Source organism: Panthera leo, chromosome B3 (genome assembly GCF_018350215.1).
Source record: "Panthera leo isolate Ple1 chromosome B3, P.leo_Ple1_pat1.1, whole genome shotgun sequence".
NCBI lineage: Eukaryota > Metazoa > Chordata > Mammalia > Carnivora > Felidae > Panthera > Panthera leo.
The window spans coordinates 14692641-14709404 of NC_056684.1; positions in this window are offsets into that span (position 1 = coordinate 14692641).

A 16764-nucleotide genomic window follows, 5' to 3' on the forward strand; every position below is an offset into this window, starting at 1 on the left:
CATCTCTCTATGCCTTTGATTTTCCTGGCTCACCCACTCCAGTCTCCCCAACCTCGACCACTCACATAACTCCAACTCATGCACAAAGTCTTTTTTTTAATTATTATTATTTTTAGAGACAGAGCATGCATGAGGGGGGAGAGAGACTGGAGGGGGGGGGGAAGAGAGAGAGAATCTCAAACAGGATCCACGCTGAGCCTGGGCCCTGGGATCATGACCTGGGCCGAAACCAAGAGGAGGATGCTCAGCCGACTGAGCCACCCAGGTGCCCCAACAAAGTCTTCATGGCCATACCACCACCACCTCTCTTTAGAAACCTCCCCTGCTGCCATCTATGCTCCCCCCACCAATTAGGATCCCCTCTCAGTGCTCCTATATGGCACTGCACCCCTACATTTACTGTATATAATTCTCTGTGTGTGCTCTCCCCCCCGGACTCCAGCTCTTTGAAATTGAGAATCATGTCTTACTTATCCTTGTATTCTAAATGCCTAGCATGGGGCCAAATACGTAATAGGTGCTCAGGGTTTATTGGACAAATAGAGAAATAAAGCATTTGTATCCCAGATGATTGCCTTCCCCAAAACTGGACTATAGTGGAGACTATCATTCTAACCTAAGTAAAAGGAAGCAAACTTTCAATTCTATTGTCTGGCTTCTTTTTTTTTTTGGAAACTGCTAGCATGTACATTTTTACTTAACATGCAATATCAAAGGATATGAAACATTTTAAGTGCAACTCTTATAATAATAGTGTGTGGCCCCTAGATACAAATAAGTCATCCTCTCCTAACTGGAAAGAGTAACGAAATCAGGGGTGGAGGCGGAAAAAAGGGAAACGTCATACAGAATATGTACTGTTAGGAATTGTAATCTTGGCTTTGCAGGTGAAAAAATCTAGTCATGTGGAGGTCAAATAACTTGCCCAAGGTCCCAGTGCTATAAGTGTGTAGGAGAATCAAGATTAGAACTCAGATATTTCCCACATTCTTCCCACTGTCCCAAGCTGCCTCAAGCAAAAACATCATCGTGTCGACTTTAGAGATTATCCCGCCATCCAAGAATCTATGGTGAATTGTTAAAATGTTCAGTATGTGTGAGATTCACAACCTTGTTTATAATGTATTATATCAAAGCGAATTTCATTATTTCAAATGGCTTGTGTTTGATTTCTTTAGAGAAAAGAAATAAAGAGTCAAAATAAAGATATAAAAATCTTGCCTGTGAGCATTGCTCACCCTTTTAAAGGCTATGGACCATGGCCTCTGGCTCAGAGAAAGCCCCAGATGAATTCTATTTTCCCTTCTCCTTCACCCAGTAGGACACAGCTGTGTAACCATCCTTCCATTAACTACCTGTTGTTTCTTTCGCCAACCCCATCTCATTTTAAAATATCATTTTTACGAAGGGTAATGTTACATGGTGGAAAACTGTAAAAAATTAATGGTTAGAGTTGGCATAAAGAAAATACATTATTTTGATAGTTTTATTATTTTTTTCTCCATTACCCACTTACAGGCTTTTTTGTTTCTATGGATATGTCTCATAGATGGCTCTATTCAAAACAAATCACTTTAACACTTTGATCATTGAGAAATTTAAATCAACCCTCTATTTGCTTTTCCACAGGACAAACCCTTCTCTAAAACATATACCTGGATTGCTTTAATATTCGTTTTCTTTTTCTTTAAAAACAATCTGTCAGAAGCTTTCACAGATCATCATATGTAAAATCATCTTAAAGGTTGAATGAGTGTCGTTAACCCATTAATCTAGTTTCTGAAAATCCAGCAACCAGTATCTGTTAGACTATGCATTTCTCTCACTACTTTCTTTTGTTTATCACTGAATCTAATGCCTAAAACAGTGCCTGACACCTAGTAAATGCTTCAGAAGTCTGGTTCGAGGAGAAAATATTCTCCAGAAATCTGAGCTCTGGCATCTAGGGGTATTTCTCGCGTACTTGCATGTTTCTTCATAGACTATCAGTCGATCAGTTACACTCTAAATTAAGCAAAAGAAAAGAGGAAAATCATTGGGATAACACAGAGCGTTCATAGAACCCCAAAGCTGGGCACTCAGGACATAGAAGGACAAAATATAGACCGGAAGGACTACAGGTTGCTAGGTCATAGGAATTCATAAACACCCTCTCATGAAGGTGTTCCTCCCAGGAAGAGTCTGTTCCCAAACTATTCCCATTTGGGGTCTTTGCACTCAAAGTTCAGCTTCCCAGCCGAGATCACCTAAGTGGCTGAGTTGGGACTGTTTTCAACGCCAGGGATTGGAAGGGGGACAGGAAGTAGACTCAGCACGAACATGGGATCCAGCAAGGGTGGCTCCCCGAAAGGAAAACTCAGGTGTGCTTCCTGAACGAAGACACCAATGACAGACAAAATCAACGGACACCCACCGAGGCTCCAACAGCACAGGGGACGCACTTAGATCCTATCTTCTAACAGGGTGGTTGAATGTTTTTGCATATTAATTGTTGGATCCTGAGGTCTCAAAGTTCATTTTTTCATATACGGTAGCGCGCAGTTCTAGATTATTTTTTTCTAGTTGTACACTACCTCTCTCATTCTTCTGCCCAATTCCCATGCCCAGTCAAAAGCAACAGGGTCCTGAATAATCAATTAAGTATAAAGAATGAGTCACTTACATGGGAGGCTGAAGAAGTTGATTTGGGATGAGCAAAACTGTAGAATCATTATATCCTAAGCATAAGATATAAAGTATTCAATTATACTAACTGATGAATACTAATGAGTATACTAATACTAACTGATGAATAATAGTTTTTATTAGAACCTTTTCGTTCATGTGTGGATCTCCATTAATAGAATCCAAATGATACAATTTATGCTCAGGTAAACATGAAAATAGGCAAATCGTTCAAAGAATCCATAAAACAAAACTTAGGGCAAACTGAGAAAAACACTATAGCGTGTGGGATACGGGGAAAAAAAGCAGCTGGTTCTCTTTCAGGGTCCAAAACTTTGCTCATGCTATTTCCTTTAATAAGTTCTTGCTTTCTCTTTCAACAGCCAGCTTAAATACCTCCTCCTTTTAAAATATTCTCCTTAAAAAAAAAAATAGAAACAGAGAGGGAGGGAGGCAAACCATAAGAGACTCTTAAATACACAGAGCAAACTGAACGTTGATGGAGGGGGCGGGGAAAATGGGGGATGGGCATTGAGGAGGGCACTTGTTGGGATGAGCACTGGGTGTTGTATATAAGCGATGAACCACGGGAATCTACCCCCAAAACCAAGAGCACACTGTAAACACTGCATGTTAGCCGGTCTTCAACCTCCATTGTCCACAACCTCCAGATGTTGTTTGACTCAGTTGGCCTCCTGCTTACCCATAAATGGCTCACGCAGCGAGAGCACAATCCTGAGGCAGAAAACATTCTGAGAGACACGTGCCTCGGGAAAACATTTCCCAGGTATCTCCTATAATTTCTACAAATCCCAGATCACGTAGCCAGACGTACTCAGCTTCTTGGACGTCTTAGAGTCCCAGCCTCCTTCTTCCCCTTTGACAGAAACACGTGATCAAATATTCTTTGATTTGATTCTGAATCTACAGTGTCTCACCAAGTTTTCAACAAAGGTATTACTTAGGCAGAAATGGCAAAATATCCAGCGCAAAGTCTTCCAGTCATTAGCCATTTTCTCTGTTGAAATCCTAAAACCATAAGAGGACTGTAAGTGCCTCAGTGGTATTCATATCATCTTTATTTTCTAACTGAGCCCAGTACAGAGACATGTGATATTTCAAGGAGCCAGTCTGATAGAGTGATTGAACTATAACATTTGAATGCAATTTAACTAGGAAACAAGTAACTTTTTTTTTAACTTTTTATAAAAATTACGAAGTCACTCAGAAACGGTCAAGTTCAAATCCATCAGGATGCCTTTCCCTGGCAAATAATATAACCAGCAATCATAGATTTACTCTCCTTAGAAAGGGCCATAAGTTAGTTGAAGAAATGTGTTTATTTATTGTGATACTTCCCTAACATCTTGAAAGCCATGTGTCTCAGATTCCTTATTTCACCTTTAAAGTTAAAAAGGCCCTACTGCGTGTTGTCAATTAATTACTAGAGTGACTGTTTTATAATGAATCTTTTTTTCTATTTCCTATTTGAAAGTACATGTAATACATGTCATAACTGCAGATTTTGAAAAGAAAATAGAAACCATTTTTTCTAATACAAACTACTAAAATGAAGCTTGATTGTATCTTTTTGGTTACTGCAGGTGATTCTCCAAACTTCAGGGTAAGGGCGAGTTTGAGACTTTTATGTTCCTCAAGAGGAGGTTGGTTTCAAAACTAGCTGGGAAATCCTGACATAGAAGATGGACATCTTTACTTTCTGTAGACTTTAGGATTGTTATAGCCTTCCGTATTTCGGTCTGTAATCACGTAACATACCTCCATAGAGGTTAGATTCTGAAGGTGAAACTGAATTTACCCTTGGAAATCCCTTAAGCCACCAGTAGCATAGAAGATGTGTGGCTGTATGATCGTGTACAACAGTCTCATGTTGTATATGTTCTAGAATCACAACGCATACAGCAAGATGCTCACCCTGTGAGCAGAGTATGGGTGGGGGGGCCGCTGAGGGTAACTGAGGGGCTGGCAGATTCAAACCCTCCTCTAACACTTCTCACTCCCAGGAATAAACAAAATTAATGCAATGGAAGGCAGAATTGGCTACCCTAGTTATTATTATTATTATTATTATTATTTTTATTTTTAAGGGCAAACAAGTGAATTTGCTGAAGTTCATAGACATGGATGCAATTCCACTGTATATGCAGGAAGGAAAAGGGTCAGAAAGACTACTCAGCCCATGTATGATCATTTATCTCACACTTTCTAAAGACACTTAAATTCCCCATCAACTTTCTGAATTCTCTTTCGGTTGTATGACTGTAAAACTCCCTTGTAATGAAGTTGGTGAACAAAATAACGAATTACTCTGAGATATTATCATTCCGAATAGGCTTTATGAAATCATTCTATTTTTCTAATGCAAACTCATTTTCTAATACATACATGAAATCCAGTCAATATGGAAAGTAGTAAGAAACTGCAAGTTGTCCAAAATCAAGGTAAGTGTGAAGGACAGACCAAGGGTCAGGAATACAGTAGAGGTCGAGGGATATCCACCGAATATATTATTTGGTGATTTTTTCTTTAAGCAGGGATTTTGACCGGGCCAGCCTATGTCAGGTTCACATAGCAGTGCCCAATCAATAAATGTCAGGTGAAGATGTGATGTATCAGAAGGCTCGTTCGAGAAGGTTTCGGACTTGGCTGCAAATTTAATGCAATAGTGCAGTCACAATCTAGACGTTACTGTTGTCAAGGATTCCCGTGATATTTTGGTTTCCAAACTTACCAATATTGAAAGTGAAGTATCTCAAGTAAGATGTTTTTTTGTCTTTGAACAAGTTGACCAAGAAATACCATTGCCCATTGCATTATAATACATCAAAAAAAATAGAATTATCTGACGTGACATATTCCTTCTCATCATGATGACCTCCCACCTTTACTGTGGCACTGTCATTCTTAGGTGACACCTGCTTAGCTTGCAACCAACAGCCCAGTGTGTGCCATGCCCACAGCAGATGGCTTGAGGCGTGACGTGTTAATGGCAGTGATTACTTTATGAATAGTGACAGCTGATCGGGGACATAATAAAACAATAGTGGCTGCCATCCTGAAAAAGGTGCTAAGTAGGGGTGACACGTTTAGTGAGGGCTACCCCTCTCTCTTGAACCTCATTATCAATTCCAAAGGGACGCACTGGCCAACAGGGCAAGGGCAGGTTCAGACACAGAGGAAAGAACACAACCAGCACAAAGATTGCCCTCTGCTCTAATTGGAGTGGGGGAGGGTACCCGGCTTCTAGTGTGCAAGCCATCCGGGTACACGTTAACGTGTCTTCTCAGTTTTACTCCTCATTCGCCATCCTCTGACCTTGTGGTCTGCTACTCACCACTTTTAAGAAATCTGGTTCCTACTTCTCTTTCATGCATCATCACCTTGAGCTAAGGTAGAAATCCCCAGGACAGAGTAGAAAGAAGTCAACCTTTGTGTCTCATGAAGCTGTGTTTATGAGATCCAACAGTATTCTGATCAGCTTTCTATATCTTTGACTCGTACCGTTCAGGAAAGAGTAGGTGCAGGAAGTCACAGATAGGTTTCTGTTAAGGGTTATTCATTTAATCCACAATCTGGACGTTAGGAAACACAGCAAGTAAATTGGGAGTCCTTCCTTCTCTTCGAGGAGTATGAGAAAGACCTATACATAAACAGTCAGTTATAATCCAGACTGATGATCTTCTGTGTTGAGTATAAAATTAGCGTGGGGGCCAAACGATGTCACCAATTTAAATATATGTGTGTGTGTAAATAAATGTACATATTTATACCGCGTGTGTGTAGTATATATAAATATCGATTTCTATGAAGTTACCTAATAAAACGAACATTCGATATTCCAAGGAGTTTATCCAATCCTAGTGATTTATCCTGGATTACCAACTTGCCTTCTTGAAATAGAGCTTTTTGCTGATTCAAAGGAACGTGAGGTCTTTCATTTCGTATCTGTTCTTTTGAGGCTTCTGATGGGTTTTGCTCTCGCTTTAATTGTTACCCCCACACACGAAAACATAGTATACATAAAGGCTTGGAATGACCTAAACTAAAAAGCACTCTCTACAAAAAACTTTCTACTTCCTTGGTTAAGGAGGTGAAAAGAAACATTGCAATCGATTTAAGGTATTTATCCTTCAGCATCTGAGGAGGATAAAGGGCTGCGTCATTTTCATTTAAGTTCCACGGAGAGCATGACCCACGGGCCTCGAAAGGCCAGCTCGTATCATGCCACATTAACAGGCATCTCTTCTGTACATGGGATCTGCCACCAACAGTCTCTTTCTAAGTCTCAAGACCAAAACTAAGCGAGACTCTTACACTGATTTCATCCTGCCTATTACAGTATCTTTCCAGAGTGACTTTTCGAGAATTACTGTATTATGTCTGCCCTGGAGACATCTGAAGGTCCTGATATATTCCACTGATTTTAGTTAACCTAGTAATTAGTTTACACAGTTTTATGGAGATTTTACTGCTTTGGAGACGACAGTTTTTCTTCTCAAGATGAGTTTGGATAGTCAGTCATTTCATTTCATGGTTTATGAAGGATCTGATATATTGGTTAAAGATCTTCATTTAAGAATAGAGAAAAAATCCTCTTTCGTTAAATGAATGCAATTTTGTGTACATTCTCCCTTTCTTTTGTTATTATTTTAACCCCTATCCTGCGTGCGATGTTTACGAGGAAAAAGAAAGGGCAGTTTCGATGTATGGTTGAGTCTTATTAAGAATAGCAGGAATTTGGGGCACCTGGGTGGCTCAGTGGGTTCAGCGTCCGACTTCAGCTCAGGTCACAATCTCGCGGTCTGGGAGTTCGAGCCCCGTGTCGGGATCTGTGCTGAGAGCTCAGAGCCTGGAGCCTACTCTGGATTCTGTGTCTCCCTCTCTCTGCCCCTCCCCACCCTCAAAATAGTAAACATTAAAAAAAAAAAACAGAACAGCAGTTTTAAATATAAAATGCAGAGAAATTATTTAATAATTTCCAAGGCTTTGAAAATGTTACACATGGGTGTATAACAAGTTCACAAAAACCCCACCACGGCTCTGTTAATTCAGGGAACAAATATTTAGTGAGATGTGCCTTCTGTGTTCCTGACACTGTCCCAGGCACTGAGGCATGGCAGTGAAAAATAAAGTCCCTTCTGTCTCAAAAGCACATCTTCTAGAGGAGGAGAGAAAAAACAAATAAGTGAAGAAAGGTAAGTGAATAATTACAAAGAGAGGAGAAAGAATGATGGAGAGACCAAAAAGAAGCCTCGAGGGTGGAGAAAAATGTAAGAAACTTGAATGAGCTGAGGAAAGAGGCCATGCAAAAATTGGGGGGAAGAAGGTTCCAGAAAAAGGAACGAGACAGCATAAAGGCACTACCCCGAGAAAGAGTTGAATAGTTTTAGGCACGCGTTCATAGCATACTGGGTGAATACCTCAAGATTGCCTTAGAACCTGGATTTCATTAATTCACTGACATTAAAAAGTGGGGGAAGTTTCCAACCAAGAGGCAGGAACCATAGACCGTCATTTCATCTATGTATATGAGTGTGTGTAAAATTTCTCAGGCCCAACAACAACAACAACAACAAACCAAAAGGACACTTATAGAAACTCTTCTCTCTCTTTTTTAAAAAAGATTCTGAGACCCTGAGATTCATAATTCTGAGATTATGAAGGAAACAGCTTCATAATCATTCACTTTTTTCCTTTTGCAATTAATTTTTGACTTTAGGAATAGAACATGAATATTGTATTATAAAAACAAACAAACACACCTACAGTTAAAGAAAAAAGATTCTCATTGACCCAAGCAATCTCGGTTCCGTCCCTAGCTCCTCGGAGGTAGAACTACCCTGCATACCTATCTTTCCAGAATTTATGGGATATTCTTAAATATGTTTATATGAGCCCATGGCAAATATATACCATTGTTTTATTAGGGTTTTTTTTCATGCAAATGCCATCATGATGCATTGAATATTCTGAAATGCGATTCTTTTCTCCCAATATGTTGTTGAGAGCCGGCCTCATTGTTACAAAGAGCCTTAACTTATTCCTTTTAACTGTTCTAGAGTACTCCCTCCCAGAGTATATTTACCCATTCCCTTGTGATGGACACTGAGGTTTTTGCCAAGTTTCTATTGCTGCAAACAATGCTTTTAAAGAAACTTACAATGGTTTTAAAGAACATTACATGGGAAATGCACATGAGAAAATGTTGCCCTAATGTAGCTACCTTAACCCGCTACCTTTTCTTGCTAGACTTTCCGTCTTCTTCCCTTCCCTCCTCCTCCACCAGGACAAACATTAAACATCACTGAAAGGATGCTCCTGTGGCTCCGTGACACCCAGTCCCGACTCTAGGGTCAAACGGACTTGACTGATTAAGGACCACTCATCACCACCAAGCAAAGCAGTTGCAAGATTAGAGGCCATCACACTCCAATCTTTGACTTTCACCCTGCGTTGAAGACGATCCTTCAGGAAAACATGTGGTGAAAAGTAGTTTTGTCCCCTGAGCCAATAGAAAATTGGCCCTTGAGGGGACTTGTAAAGGGATTTTGTGAGCCATGATCAGAACAGCATGGGTTCTGACTAGGCATGGGATTCAGAGTTGTAATAGAAAACATTTATTTGGCTGCAGCTAAACATCTTAACACATGTTAGCATTTGCGGCCAGTATGCTTCCTAATTAAGAATAACGTAAAATCATAGGAAACCCTGTATCTCGTCTTCATCACTTTTCGTGTATCTCTATCCCCCCCCGCCCCCCCCCCCCCCGCCCGGGTCTTACCTCTCAAGTATAGCTACCACCAAAAAAAAAAAAAAACAAAAAAAAAACCAGGTTGATTCAAAAGTCCTGTTTTTCCAACCATGAACAGTGGTGTCATTAACAAGATTAATGCACATTCCAGAACTCAACACCAAGCATTTTCTCCTCCTTAAACAAATGCTGCTATTAAAAACTAATTTAAAAAGAAAAAAAAAACTTAATAAGCGTGCCCCAAATAAAAGACCAGCACCACATCATTGGTAAGGGGTCGTCTGTAACTGATGGAAAACTTCAATTTTTTTTTTTTTTTTTAAGTGCCTTCTCTCTAGGGTTGCCTGAACTGTTGGCCATGGTTGTAGATTTTATCATGTTGGACAGATTTCAAGATGAAGGACAGACCAGGATCTGGTTTTCCTCTTAGGTCCTCCTTAAACTCATGCTAATTTCATCTGAAAATATTTAGAGACATACCTGTGAGTATAAGCCATCACTCTCTCATTACACACAACTAGGGATTAGGTGATGGCCACACAGGTAAAGATACATCTAGTACTTCGAATTAAGCCTAGAATGTGCATGAGTTGCTCTTAGAAAAAACTCTCAATTTACCAGTTGGGGTGTAGGCTTTGACCTCACATGGCCGAACTAATTGCTTCCTTTCCCTACCATCAGGCCAAAATTAAAAATTAAGAAACAATCACTCTGGCACATTGTACATTAACTTTCTCCCTCTGGTTTCTACTCGAGTTTTCCCCCGGCTCTGAAATAGACTCTGAAATGACACCACAGAAATAAAACCTGGGCCTGAAAAGCGATCTTGAAACATTTTCCATAGGACTTTGTAATGATTTGCAGAATTATTATACTTTTCTTCAAATGAAACGCACAAGCTCCCGCTGCCCCTTTGCTGAGCAAGGCAGTCCTCTTCGACTTTCCCCCTCCTTCCAAATCTATTTATTGCTTGTTGTTCTTGGCCCATTGTCACTTTCCATTTTTCATGATTAGTTCTTTATGATCGTGTGTTTCCTTTTCTTCTCCCCGCCATGGCTGCCGGCCCAGTTCTCTCCGGGCCCTCGAACTTCCCCTTGCTAATGAAGCAAGAGCTGCCTCCCGCCCTGGTTTTTGCCATCCAGCTGTTTCCTTTTTAAAGTATAAACTCATCTTTATTCAGTGAAGTTCCGGGGCCAACCTGACTCCTTTCACAGAACAGTTGATAATCACACAGGGGATTAAGAAGGTTTGAAGAGAAAGCCATATCTGAGAAGCTTGGGTGTAGGCAGAAGGAAGGTAAACAGAAACTAAGTTCATTTTTTTTTGAAACCTTCTGGAAAAAAAAAGAAAAGAACGAAAAAGGTTTTCCTTAATGTTTTCATCCTTGGGCGGCTCTTGGTGGCAAGGTGGTCCTGAGCTTGTCCTCTTGGATGCCCACCCATAACAGCTTCATGGCGTCTTAAACCTCCCGCCATGCGTGCGTCACGGCTTCTGGCCTCTGAGAAAGTAGCCAAGCTAACACCACAAAACTGCATTGTAGGTGATTAGGTGGTGAAGGGTGCCAACCTGAGGGGCAGCCTGCCAAGGCAATTTACTGTAATGCTTTGACTGTGCGAGTAGGTTTAATCCCTCTTCGGTCTCCAGCGTGTCCTTGACATCATGGAAATTGCCAGCAAAGTTAATGTCATCAGATGAACCCTGCTAACTCTTTCAGAGAAGGTTCCCTGAACAAAACAACCTGTTTACTTTATAAGCTTTCGGATCCCCCCCCCCCCAAATATTTCAAGAAAAATGAATGAGCCCACGGGTATCCTCTTTCAATAGGAGAGTGGCTAATTCTTTTTCTGTATTATAACTGATAAGACCTCATGTGACTGGAGACGTATATTCTACCCAAGCATAAGTTGAATGTATTGTATGAAAGGCTGAGCTGATTAGATAAAGAGGTTTATTTAGCAGCTCAAATAGCTCTGAGTTAAAAAAAAAAAAAAAAAAATCTCTTTTAAATCTGAGAAACCCTCCCTTCTCTAAAAATATTTTTTTTCTGATACAAAATTTCCAATGGAATCATTTTTCCCCAGAAATAGAAAAGAAACAAAAACATTTTTAAAAAAGGAAACAGAAAAAGGATTTGTCATCACAAGAAAAAATATTTTGCGGCTGCATGCTGATCGATGTTAAGCGGACTTATCTTGGAAATCATTTTGCAATCTATACCAATATCAAATTGAAACTGACACACGTTCTATGTCAATTGGCATGTCAAGTTTTTAAGTATATATCAGGTGATGTAACTCCATCTGAAAATAATTATCAGGTGAGATAAAAACCAACATCTCCTTTGGAGAGAAATGGGATTACAATAAGTTAGTACAGGGTGATTTTTCACAAATCACACTTGAACCTCACTCTAACTCCGTAAGGTAAGGCGCTAGAAAGCTAGGGTCTTTGACGAAAAGCCTCAAATTTTTCCAAGATCAACATTTGCTTTGAACTGAGCTTGCATCAGAATACACATCCTGGGTACTGGCACCACGGGCATGTCTCAGAACACTCTCCTGTCTTAGAAGGAAGAAGGCCTAAGCAGGGAGGGCAGATACTGGCTACGACATCATTTTCTCCAGTCAGCTCTAGTAAAAATAATTCCAGAATCGCCCCAGGAAGAAAGAGCCACAGCCATCTCCTTTCCTCATCCATGGTTTCACACCCAGGGTTGATGAGCCCAAGTCCTGTAGACAAGAGTCCTACCAGGAAAAAAAAAAAAAAAAAAGACAGGAAGACGTAGGGGCCCAAAGCAAGAGACATGCTCGATTGTGAAATTAATACCTGCCCACCGTGCCCACCAGTGTCTTAGCCCCAAGTTCTTCCTGAACCTGGTTTCCACTGCCTGTCTGGCCCTTTCATACCCCCTTGGCTGGCTGATTGCCAGCACCTCGAGTTCTGACTCCCAATGCACTTGATCCCAACCACGGGACTCTGAGACGCTCACTGTGCCTGAGACCGATCCTGACATCTGGATTCTGTTTGTCCATCTGGCACCCATAGAAATACTGGCCCGAGGTTTGCTTGGGCCCTACGTGCCCCCCACCCAACCTCACCATCGCACCGGGAGCCAGACAAGGTATGGAGCCCAGGGGCTAGAAGCTCACAGGGGCTGTGCCCAAGGTGTAAGCTCTGAGAAATCAGGCAGGTTAAGAAAAGCTATTATAGGGTACTGATAATCTCTCTATTTCCACCCCGAATTTGGACCGCTGTAAATCCAACATACCAAAGTGTGGCAAGAACCCAAGACTGTGTCCCAGGGCCCCTCCTCCAAGGAACGGATCAGGGGAAAGAATTTAACAGATATTCCTCAACTGCCTCTGTGTTATCAACAAAAATGTTTAATTCTCTGTTTTTATTTTGAACATAATCTTGTAAGTGTAAATGTGCCACTTAAAGCTGATCTCCTAGGGTGCCTGAATGGTTCAGCCCATTAAGCACCTGTCTCTTGATTTCAGCTCAGGTCATGATCTCACGGTTGGTAAGATAGGTTCCCCATCAGACTCTGTGCTAACAGCACGGAGCCTGCTTGGGATTCTCTCTCTCCCTCTCTGTCTGCCCCTCTCCTGCTCATACGTGCACTCTCTCTGTCTCTCTCAAAATAAATAAACAGTATTTAAAAATAAAAATAAAGTAGGGGCGCCTGAGTGGCTCAGTCGGTTGAGCATCCGACTTTGGCTCAGGTCATGATCTCACAGTCCGTGAGTCTGAGTCTCCTGTTGGGCTCAGCACTGACAGCTCAGAGCCTGGAGCTGCTTTGCATTCTGTGTCTCCCTCTCTCTCTCTCTCTGCCCCTCCCTTGCTCACGCTCTCTCTCTCTCTCTCTCAAAAATTAAAAAAAAAAAAAAACGTAAAATAAAAATAAAGTGGATTTCCTCAAAATTAAAAAAAAAATAATACCTCTTCTGATTGTTGCCAGATCTTACTGCTTTACTGGCAACAATGGAAAAAACAACAGAAAAGGATCTGAAACATGAAGACGGATGGATTTAGCATGAAGATAATGAAGCTTGAGCTTTAAGATTCCTTGTGTACTTACATCACTTCCAAGGCCCTGGGAAGAAGGCTGATAATTTTGTTTTCACTCTCTTCTTTTTTTTAATTGTTAAAAAATGCTTATTTATTTTTGAGAGAGAGAGAGAGACACAGAGTGTACATGGGGGAGGGGCAGATAGAGAGGGAGAAGGAGAATCGGAAGCAGACTCCAGGCTCTGAGCCGTCAGCACAGAGCCTGATGCGGAGCCCGAACCCACAAAGTGTGAGATCGCGACCTGAGCCGAAGCTGGACGCTCGACCCACTGAGCCGCCCAAGTGGCCCTCACTGTGCCTTTATTTAAAGAAAGACCTGAAAACTGTAAACCGTTCAGGCCCACAAAAACCTAGATCCACTGGTAAGTAAATTATGTATTTATGTCAAGGGAAGGTCAAATTCTGTGCGGACCATAGCTTTGCAGGAGTTCAATTAGAGAGAAGTACAAGAAGAATTGCCTTGCACACCACATGGAAATATAGGCAGGCGAAAATCAAAACGTCTTCTGCACGCCAGTCAGCACAGTATCAATGCCGTGAGTGGGGATTTAACGTTAACAAACCGTCATTCATCACGTTAAATCAATGTTGTTAATTTGAATGCTGTGTTTGTCATTCTTGCTTGAACGCAATCTGTAAATTTGTTACGGGGATGGTTGTTTCAGGACCATAAACTTAAGGAGTGTGCCTACGTTCAAGTTCGATTACCTAAGTAATACTAGAATATGAAATAATTTCAATTTAAGAGAAAGCAAGGAAAGGGAGTAGGGGGCCTCAGTTCAGAATCCCGACGACAACTACGTAGCCAAAGGATCTAGAATTCCCAGGCACCCCTACCTCTAACATTTCAATCTTGTTTAATCTATTGCTTTGCTGCTACGGAATCAGGCCCTTCCTGAGCAGGAGCATTTATTTATTCAACAAACATTTCTTTCTTTTTTTTTTTCTTTTTTGAGAAAGAACGTGAGCAGGGGAGGGGCAGAAATAGAATCTCTTTTTTTCTTTTTAAGTTTATTTATTTTGAGAGAGAGAATGAGCATGCATGGGGTAGGGGCAGAGAGAGATAGAGAGAGAATCCCAAGCGGGCTCTGAGCTGTCAGTGCAGAGGCCAATGCTGGGCTCCATCTCGAGAATGGTGAGATCATGCCCTGAGCCAAAATTCCAGAGTTGAATGCTTAACCAACTGAGACACCCAGGCACCCCAGGGAGAGAGCATCTTAAGCAGGCTTCACGCTCGGTGCCGAGCCAGATACGGGGCTCCGTCTCATGATGGTGAGATCATGACCTGAGCCGAAATCGAGAGTCAGACGCTTAACCAACTGAGCCCCCCAGGTGCCCCAACAAACATTTCTGATCATTTTGTGTGCGGGTCACTGTATTTGAGTCTGAGATGTGGTTATTTGCTATAGCTTCTAAGAAGGATGGGGGTGAGGGCATAACATTCTCAAGGTAAAATCACGCACACCTAAGTAAAACTAACCTCATTTCTGTGATTTTTATAAATGTTTATAGAATTCCAGGCAATATGTGAAGTCTGGGAAGATGCTTAAAATTATGCTTTTCTTTAAGATTAAAATAACTTTGGGATTTTTTTTTTCTACAAAAGTGCCAGAAAATGTTTCATCTTCCATATTCCAATGGGCACGCTCTTCAACCAACTCCCTCTGCAGTTCAACCTCAGAGATACTCTGGGGAAACCAACTAATTTTTAATATTGGGCTAAGCAAAACATAATTAGGAAGGCAAATTTCTGGGGGCGGGGGGAGAATCATCTGGAATATCCCCAAGTCAATTGATGTGATTTTACCACATCTACTGCTTGTGATTTCCACTCTATTTCTCTCCTTCACAGGTAATCATGAATTGCCTGTAATTAAATAATCCCAGGTAAGTAGCGGCAGGACCGTCCTCTTGAGAATTGCTTCTTGGGTCTCTGTAATAAGCCTAGATCTTTATATACACCACTATTTTTGATACTTGGCATTCTATCTCTTCTTCATCTGCTTCAAACTTGAGCAGATCTAAGAGCTCTTTCCCTTTGATCTGGAAGGAAGGACGCTTCTGTTTTATATCTACAACTACATCTGGGCTCAACAGCTGATTTCCGGTACCTTGACCACTTCATCCCCATCCCTCAAGGAATGAGCCCAAAAATGAAGGTAGTTTGGCTATGGAATATCACAGCTCGACAGAGCTGGTGAGATGATCTTGTCCAACTGGGTTCAAAGAGGTCGCATAAGATTGAAAACATTCCTTTGTCTCCTTGGACAGAAACCTTTTCTTCTTTCCTTTTTATTTTTCATTTTATTTACTTTTAGAAAGAGAGAGAGAGAAAGAGCACAAGTGGGAGAGAAGGGCAGAGGGAGGGGGAGAGAGAATCTTAGGCAGGCTCTGTGTCCGGTGAGTAGCCCAACGCGGGGCTCAATCCCACAACTGTGAGATCATGACCTGAGCCGAAATCAAGAGTCAGATGCTTAACTGACTGAGCCACCCAGGTGCCCCTACTTGGAGAGAAACCTTGACAGGGCCTCAGGAGCTGAATGTTTATTTCTACATTTGATTTGCCAAATAATTATCGAATCCCCTCTTATAAAAGGCACTAAAGTAACAACGATGTCATCCAAGGAAATATACTTCTTATTCATATTGTTTGTTTATGGAAGAACATTAATCTTCCAAAAGATGCAATCCTTGATTCTTACCTGTGCAGTAAAAGAATGGCTATAAAAAAGGAAAACTGGGCGCCTGGGTGTCTCAACTGGCTAAGCGTCCAACTCATGATCTCAGCTCAGGTCATGATCTCAAGGTCGTGAGATTGAGCCCCAAGTCAGGCTCTGCACTGACAGCACAGAACTTACTTGGGATTCCCTCCCTCTCTCTCTACCCTCCCCTCACAATAGATAAATATTTTTAAGTAAAAAAAATAATAATAATAAAGGAAAATCACCTTGCATTAAAATGCCCTTACAAGACGAATCCTCTGTTTAGATTAAGTCAAATCTTTTACCCTCCCGTAAATCAAGTTTTCACTTGGAATTACTCACCGTCCTCTACCTGATTTACCCAGGGTAAAAATTCAAAGATGCCAAACCAAAAACGTCTTCAGTTTGCCATACAACGTGGAAAAAAACCAGCACTGAGAGTTGGTTATTTGCCCCTTGATTTTACCCTTCGATTTCTTTTTCTGACATGTTTCTATCATTTTCCGACATGTTTCTATCCTCTATCCCACCACTGTGATCCCTTATCTGGGAACA